At 39.6% G+C, this 8,845-nt stretch overlaps 1 pseudogene; it reads right to left on the bottom strand.

The window, feature by feature from the left end:
* Nucleotides 1-7,341: 7,341 nt before the first annotated feature.
* Nucleotides 7,342-7,637, bottom strand: LOC114896579 (annotated as a pseudogene).
* Nucleotides 7,638-8,845: the final 1,208 nt, after the last annotated feature.

The raw sequence follows: 8,845 nt of genomic DNA on the forward strand, positions 1-8,845 counted from the left end.
AAGAGAAGCCACCGCAATGAGAAGCCCGCACACTGCAACAAAGAGTAGCCCCCGCTCCCTGCAACTAGAGAAAGCCCACGCGCAGCAATGAAGACCCAATGCAGCCAAAAATAAACAAATTAACTGGGATAGTTGATTACATTAAGTAATTTTTGTTAATTTTTCAGATATTATGATGGTATTAGAGTTATCAGTAAAGGAGCCCTTATCATTTAGGTTAATTACTGAAATGTTAGTGGATGAAATAATAGGATGTCTGGGAATTGTTTCAAAATACTATGGAAGTGGGAGGAATGAATGAGAGTGTGGCTGGGCTGGTGATGTGTACGTAGGACTTCAGGATACTAATTTGTCTACTTTTATGTATGCTTGAAATATTCCATTATAAAAAGTTTAAAACATGATATAACCACACTTTGTTATTTATATAAAATTTTTTGCAAATTTTTTAAAGAAATTATGTAAATTAAAAAGAAAGACTGACTTTGAGATATTAAACATATTTATTTTATCAATGTTCTCCTGAATGAAAATTCAAAACTGAATTAAAGCATTACAGAAGAGGGGGCCATACTAGATTAGCTTCCAGTCTCATAACCTGTGCCTGAGATGAATATCTTGTTAAGAACAGACTGCTTACCTAATGGAAGGTATAGTTTTGCTGTAGGTGTTTTACACTCTAAATATGCTTTCAATTTGTCTCTGTTCTTTTGCCATAATGATGTCTAAAAAGTAAGATGCCTCATTGTTATTTATAAAGTGCATCAAATGCTTTCCCTATGGTTATGGAATTGAGCCTGTATTTGCAAGACAACAGCACCCAACGTCAATTCATGTGTTTTGGATATTAGTCAAGAAAACCAATCTGGCCCATGTATTTTTATTTTTAAAAAATTTTTTAATTTATTTATTTATTGGCTCTGTTGGGTCTTTGTTGCTGAGCTCGGGCTTTCTCTAGTTGTAGGGAGTGCTGGCTACTCTTCGATGCAGTGCACAGGCTTCTCATTGTGGTGGCTTCGCTTGTTGTGGAGCAAGGGCTCTAGGGCACAGGCTCAGTAGTTGTGGCTCACAGGCTTAGTTGCTCCGTGGCATGTGGGATCTTCCCGGACCAGGGCTTGAACCCATGTCCCCTGCATTGGCAGACGGTTTCTTTTTTTTTCGGTACACGGGCCTCTCACTGTTGTGGCCTCTCCCGTTGCGGAGCACAGGCTCCGGACGCACAGGCCCATCGGCCATGGCTCACGGGCCCAGCCGCTCCGCGGCACGTGGGATCCTCCCGGACCGGGGCACGAACCCGTGTATCCTGCATCGGCAGGCGGACTCTCAACCACTGCATCACCAGGGAAGCCCCTTCACTCCTTTTTGTAGCCAAATAATGTTCCATTGTATGGTTATAACACATTTTGTCTAACTGTTCATCTGTTGATGAACATTTGGGTTGCTTTTGGCTATTATAAACAGAGCTACTATGAACATCCTTGTACAATTTTTTTGAATATCTATTGTTTTTTAAAAAATATATATACCTAGGAGTAGAATTTCTGGGTCATATGGTAATTCTATGTTTAACTTTTGAGGAAGCACTGAACTGTTTTCTACAATGGCTGCACCATTTTACATCTCCACTAGCAATGTATGAGGGTTCTAATTTCTCCACACCCCTGTGAGAACTTTTTATTACCTGTCCTTTTAATTTTAGCCAGCCTGGTGGGTGTAAAGGGGTATCTCATTGTGATTTTGATTTGCATTTCCCTAATGACTAAAGATGTTGAGTATCTTTTCATGTACTACTTGGCCATTTGTGTTTCTTCTTTGGAGAAATGTCTATTCAAGTCCCTTGCCTGGTTTTTAATTGGGTTGTTTACCTTTTTGTTGTTGAGTTACAAGTGTTCTTTACATATTCTAGATACTAGATCCATATCAGATATATGATTTGAAAACATTTTCTCCCATTTTGTGGATTGTCATCTCACTCTCTTGATAGTGTCATTTGATGCAAAAAAGTTTTTAATTTTGATAAAGTCTAATTTTTCTTTTGTTGCTTATGCTTTGGGTATCATATTTAAGAAACCGCAGCAAAACTGAGGTCGTGAAGATTTGTTTATATATGTTCTTCCAAGTTTTATAATTTTTGCTCTTACATTTAGGTCTTTGTTCTATTTTGAGTTAATTTTAGTGTTAGGTGTGAGGTAGGAGTCCAATTTTATTCTTTTGCGTGTGGATATCCAGTTGTTCCTGTGCCCTTTGTTAAAAGAAAACTATTCTTTCTAAACAGAAAACTCTGAAAATCAAACACTCTTCTTTCTAGAACCTGTTGTTGGTCCTTGCTGTGGGGTGTAGTTGTTTGTTTAGTGACCTTTCTAAGCTATTTTTGTAAAGAATGTATTCTTTGTTGGATCTCTGAAGTCTCCATTTCTTTAGCTTAGTAGTCAGCTACTTGTTTGATAGTGACTTCTTTAAATGACTGGAACCAAGAAAAAAAGAAAAGAAATGAAAAGAAAATTGTCTCCAGGTCTTTGCAGATTGGCTGTGTGTTGGGCCAATCCTCAGTGCTTAGCCAGGCCATTTACAACTCTGAATTAGCCTTCACTTCCTGCTTACGCTGAGCCTAAAGTTCAGCTAAAAGTGGGGAAATCCCTGGCTGTCCAGTGGTTAGGACTCTGTGCTTCCACTCTAGGGGGCACGGGTTTGATCCCTGGTTGGGGGACTAAGATCCTGCACGCTGCGATGAGCCCCTGCCCCCAGCAAAAAAGTGAAAGCTTACAGTCTTTTCTAAGTCTTTTCTGAGCATTCATGATGCCCTGGGCATGTGCATGGCTTTCTAGATTCCCTGGTATACTCAGAAGTTTTGCAAAGCCTTTATTCCCCAGAATCTTACTCCCCAACTTTTTCTTCCTTTTGTCACGTCTATTGTTTGCTTCAACTGTTGATTTTTGTCCTAGGTGGCAGCAGCTTGTTCATTTGGCTGTCAATATTTTCGAGGAACGTCCTCCACCCTGAGGGCATTCCAAGATAGGTGAAGCAAGGCAGGCTTCTTGTGTTGTTCTTCAAGGAACCCATAGACACCTCAAAACAAACGTGATTCCTTGGGAGCAAGGTTTTCTCTACTCCCTCCAGTACCAGGTACTCGTACTTGGAACTCAAACTGTTATCTTGAAGACCACCATGTGGGGAGAAGGGCGGGACAAGGCTAAGTTAAAATGCCACAGAGTTCTCTGACTATGTTTTAGTGGCCTTCTTCTGGTTAAATGTTTACTTGGTTGCTGTTAAGCTTTGTCTGTTTTCCAGAGTTCCAATAAGGTTGATCCTTACAGTTTTTGCCAGATAATTTGATGTTTCTGGGGAGGGACAAGCCCCTTGTGGTCGCTATTCTGCCATCTTCATTGGTGTTACCAATCCACTTGGATGATGCTTGAATCCCTTTTGTATATCTCCAGTTGGATAGCAGACTCGGTGCTCTGTGTCGACCTAGATGGGTGGGATGGGGCAGGGGGTGGGAGGTGGGGTGGGAGGGAGGTCCAAGAGGGAGGGGATATAGGTATACATATAGCTGATTCCCTTCATTGTACAGCAGAAACTAACACAACATTGCAAAACATTTATACTCCAATAAAAAAAATTAAATTGAAAAAATAAAATAAAATGCTGCAGAGACATAGACAACAAACTCATGGTTACTGAAGTGGAAAGGTAGGGGGGGAGGGATAAATTAGGAGTATGGGATTAATAGATACACACTACTATAAATAACATAGATAAACAACAAGGATTTACTGTATAGCATATGGAACTATATTCAATATCTTTTTAATAACCTGTAATGAAAAAGAATCTGAGAAAGAATATATATATATGCATAACTGAATCACCTTGCTGTATACTTGAAACCAACACCATATTGCAAATCAACTACACTTTAATTAAAAAAAAAACACAGCAGAATGAGATATTATTTCTATTACATCTTAAATTTAATTAAAATGTAATTAAAATTAAAGTTTTAATGATAATATTCAGTGTTGCTAGAACTGTGAACAGTGTTTTTTCCTAAGAAAAAAGTGCATTTCTAGAACCTTGAAAATGCTTGAGTCCTGTGCCTCAGTAATTCCCCTTTTAGTAATTATCCTAAGGGTATAATCAAATTTGCAGTCAAACATTTATCAAATATTTATCTACTTGTCATCATTCATACGTCTTAAAAGTACATTCAAACTTTTTTAAAAAGTGCGATAATCGGGGCTTCCCTGGTGGCGCAGTGGTTGAGAGTCCGCCTGCCGATGCAGGGAACACGGGTTCGTGCCCCGGTCCGGGAGGATCCCACATGCCGCGGAGCGGCTGGGCCTGTGAGCCATGGCCGCTGAGCCTGCGCGTCCGGAGCCTGTGCTCCGCAACGGGAGAGGCCACAACAGGGAGAGGCCCGCGTACCGCAAAAAAAAAATAAATAAATAAAGTGCGATAATCTATGTTGAGCATGGTGGTTAAACGGATTGTGTTAAATCTATATCAGAGACTATAATGCAGGTTTTATAAACCTTGTTTGTGATGAATATGTAATAACATAGGAAACTGTTACAGTGCTGTGGAAAAGGATGATATAAAATTAAATACGGTGTATATTTGTAAAGTTTATTTTTAAATGCATATCAATTTTAAGTGCACAGAAAAGGACTGGAATAATAAGCAGCCAAATGTTAACAGCGAAAAAAACAACTTTTGCAGCCTAACATACTTTCTTCTTTGATGATTATAGAGGATAATGGCAGGATTTTTTTTTTCTGGCTCAATTTCTGATTCTCTGATATGCTGAAAAGATGCTTGATTATCTGAAAAACTTAGTTTACAGAATCCACTACTACAGACCCTTCTGGTTTTTAATCAACATTTCTAGAAGTCAGTTTTTAGTCTCCTTTGGCCCAACCTTAAATGATGGAGTCCTTCAGGGATCAATTGTAAAAATTTTTTTTCATTCTATACTCTCCAAGGAGAATTTTTTTTTTTTTTTTTTTTTGTGGTACGCGGGCCTCTCAATGTTGTGGCCTCTCCCACTGCGGAGCACAGGCTCCGGACGCACAGGCTCAGCGGCCATGGCTCATGGGCCTAGCCGCTCCGCGGCATGTGGGATCTTCCCGGACTGGGGCACAAACCCGTGTCCCCTGCATCGGCAGGCGGACTCTCAACCACTGTGCCACCAGGGAAGCCCAAGGGGATTTTATATTCTTCCAAACTCATAAATACTGCAGGTACTCCAAAGACTCCAAAATTAACATCTCCAGTCCATGGTTATTTGCTGAATTCCAGACCCAACTGCTACTCACAGTTGTCCTTAATATCTCACAATATCTCAAAATAAACTTATAAAAAACTGAACACTTAGTTCTTACACTTACAATTATTTTTCTCCTCAGTTCTTCCCCATCTTAGTAAATGACAGTTCTATCCATCTATTCATTTATTCTAGAAATTTTGGAGTCATCCTTGACTCTCCACTCCTCTTGACCCACAAATTCTATTAATTTTGATAATTAATAAGTAATAATTAACCCTATATATATTTCTTGAAAGTGGCCAGTTCTTGACAACTCCACTATTAGCATCATAAGATAAGCTGCCATATCATATTTTGCCTGTTTTACTCCATAGCCTTCTACCTGTTTCTCTGCTTCCATGCTTGCCCCCTTCAACTCACCCTGCCATGAGTGAATGTTTAATAATGAAAATCAGATCCCATTACTCTTCTGCTGAATCGTAACTCGTGAGTGTGGCTTTCAAGGTCCTGTGTGATTAGCCTTCCACCCACCTGTCCAGCCTCAGGCCTTGCCACTCTCTCCCTTTCTCATCACTCTCCAGCCACAGTGGGGTCCTTTTAGTCATTCAAATCTACAGGCTCTCTCCTGACGTAGGGCTTTTGTATGAACTATTTTCCCCTAACTGTTGTCCTCTTCTTTCTACTCTTTTCCTGGCCAATCCCTTCACCCTCTCTTTCTCAGGCCAGCCTCCTCCAAATCCTCAATCTAAGTTAAATCCCTCTTCTCAACTCTCCCATAGCCTCTTGAACATTTCCTTAATAGACTTTATGACCTTTATCATCATTTCTATGCTTGTGTGATTATTTACTATTGGTTCTCCTTTGGATTATAAACTTCATGAGACCACACCTGTTTTGCTCATCATCTCTATCCATAATGCCTATCGAGATGCTAAGCTAATAGTCATTGATAAATGAATATTTGTTGAATGAATAAATAAAAGATTGAGTGGATTAGGGATCAGAAGCAGTCCTATTGTGATTTTTCCCAAGGGGTAACAGTATTAAGTATTTCTTGGGCACCTGTCCACATTACAGCAATGGGAGTAAACCCCTACTTTCCCTTTCCCCTCATATGTGTCAGGAGTATGATGTACTTTGTTCAAAGACTGCTCTGGGATGAAGGAACTGAATGCCAAGATGAGCCAAGGGCAAGAGAGGAATCTTCTTTACGCTCAAGATGAACTAGGAATTACCATGAAGGAGAGAAGCTAAACCCATTAGATTAAAAAAAAGGTTTTTTTTTATTGAGATATTTACAATTGAAGTTGATTTACAATGTTGTGTTAATTTCAGGTATGCAGCAAAGTGATTTATATATATACAAATATTCTTTTACAGATTCTTTTCCCTTATAGGTTATTACAAAATTTTGACTATAGTTCCCTGTGCTATACAGTAGGTCCTTGTTGGTTATTTATTTTATATATAGTGTGTATATGTTAATCCCAAACTCCTAATTTATCCCTTGCCCCACCTTTCCCCTTTTAAACCCATTAGATTGTTTAAAAAGTTCAAAAGGCCATAGGTTTATAAAGAGGGATTTATCAGAAATGTTATGATGATGTGAGTAAAATAAAAATGAGAGCAAAGGTCATTGGAGTTATGACAAAATCTAACACCTGTGTCAAAAAACACAGCTGCAGGCCCTTGCAAGGGGAAGTTGAAAAATGTGAATCCAGCAGGAGGGTAAAGACAAGAGGAAGTGGTTTCTCAGTGTTGGGAGTTATAAGTAGTTCAGGGGCTTATAGATTTGAAGGTGATAATTGAGAAGCAACGTTGGAAATTATGAGGAAAGATGTATAAACTTAAGTATTGCTGTGAATTTTAGCCTTATTATAAAAGCTAAATATGAATGTTCTGAAACTTAGGATATCATAGGAAATATTAGAATTGATAAATGGGGTTTCATGCATGAAAAAGGTGTATTTTTTATCATACGTTATGTTATTTTATTCAGATACCAGTCTGATCACACATGGTCCAAGAACACTCAAATAATAAACCAAATATAATCAGGTGTTAAAGACTGGTCCTTAAACATTATAGTCAATAATACCAGGCTTGCCTATGATCTCACTGATATAAAGCCACAACCATGCCTCACTGGCCACCAAACTCTTCAGCACAGCTTCCTTAACTGTGAGCTACTTACAGCAACCAGTTTGAGCACAATTGATTATTTTTTCAGGCTCTAAGTAGTTGTAGAAATCTTAGCAGAGGTTGGAGAAACCAGCTCAATCTCAAGGTCATGCCAAGATGTGGCTAATCTAGGCTTTGAGTAAGTCACAGCAGCATTTATTTGCACTGGGGCCTTCTCAGTGAGGTTATGGACAGATTGTCACCTTGGATGGTTGACTGGATCAGGTATAGGTATTTTACAAGGCTGATGAGAAGAAAGGGTTCCGGGAAGTAGAAGTACGGAGAAGAGCAGAGCTTAATGTTTTACCAGTGGATCTGAGCTGGCAGTGACACATCAGGAATCAGGCTGAAGGAAGAGAGGGAAGTCAGTAATCACTTAGGTGGGGGAATCACTCAGAGTGGCCACGAGAAGTTGTTGGAATGAAGATTTGAGATGAATCATTGCAGAGTCACTTAGTTGAGTTGTCACTTCCTTTTTTTTTCTTACTTATTTTCTTGTGCCATTTTCTGAATTCTCTATGATGAAATCTTCAGAATGTATAAAATTGTGTACCTGTGTCCCTCCTTGAAAAGTAATAATGCAATTTAATTTCTGGAGCTTTCTAGGAATGTAAAGAGTTTCTGTTAGCATATACCTAGCTGCCTATGAAAGAATATCCTGGTAATGGTGGCTTAAATAATAAGAGCAGTGATTTCACAGTACATGAAATATGGAGGTATTTGGTTTCAGGGTTGGTTCAGTGGTTCAAGTATATCATCAGGACCCAGACTCTATCTCTCCACCCTGCTGCCCTCAGTATGTGGCTCTTCATTTTTTAGTATGTCATCACCTCATGATCACCAGACATAATTTCTTTCTTTTTTTGTTGTTGTCTAAATGAGGTTTTATTTATTTATTTAGGCTGCATTGGGTCTTCGTTGCTGTGCACAGGCTTTCTCTAGTTGTGGTGAGCGGGGGCTACTCTTCGTTGCGGTGCGTGGGCTTTTCATTGCGGTAGCTTCTCTTGTTGTGGAGCACGGTCTCTAGGTGCAGGCTTCAGTAGTTGTGGCACGCAGGCTCAGTAATTGTGGCTCACAGGCTTTAGAGTGCACGCTCACTAGTTGTGGCGCATGGGCTTAGTTGCTCCGAGGCATGTGGGATCTTCCCAGACCAGGGCTCGAACCTGTGTCCCCTGCACTGGCAGACGGATTCTTAACCACTGTGCCACTAGGGAAGTCCCCCAGACAAAATTTCTTAAATTCTGACTTAGAGGGAAATACCATAACTTAGAATATGATACATTGTGAGTTTTGTTTCTGCTTGCCATGCATGTGCACACACACACATACACACACATTCATTTATATTAAAAATAAAGGCATATACAACAGTCCAGAGGAAGAACAAGAACTAGTGAC

Source organism: Monodon monoceros, unplaced genomic scaffold, assembly GCF_005190385.1.
Source record: "Monodon monoceros isolate NGI ecotype Baffin Bay Population unplaced genomic scaffold, NGI_Narwhal_1 Super_Scaffold_16, whole genome shotgun sequence".
NCBI classification, from domain to species: domain Eukaryota; kingdom Metazoa; phylum Chordata; class Mammalia; order Artiodactyla; family Monodontidae; genus Monodon; species Monodon monoceros.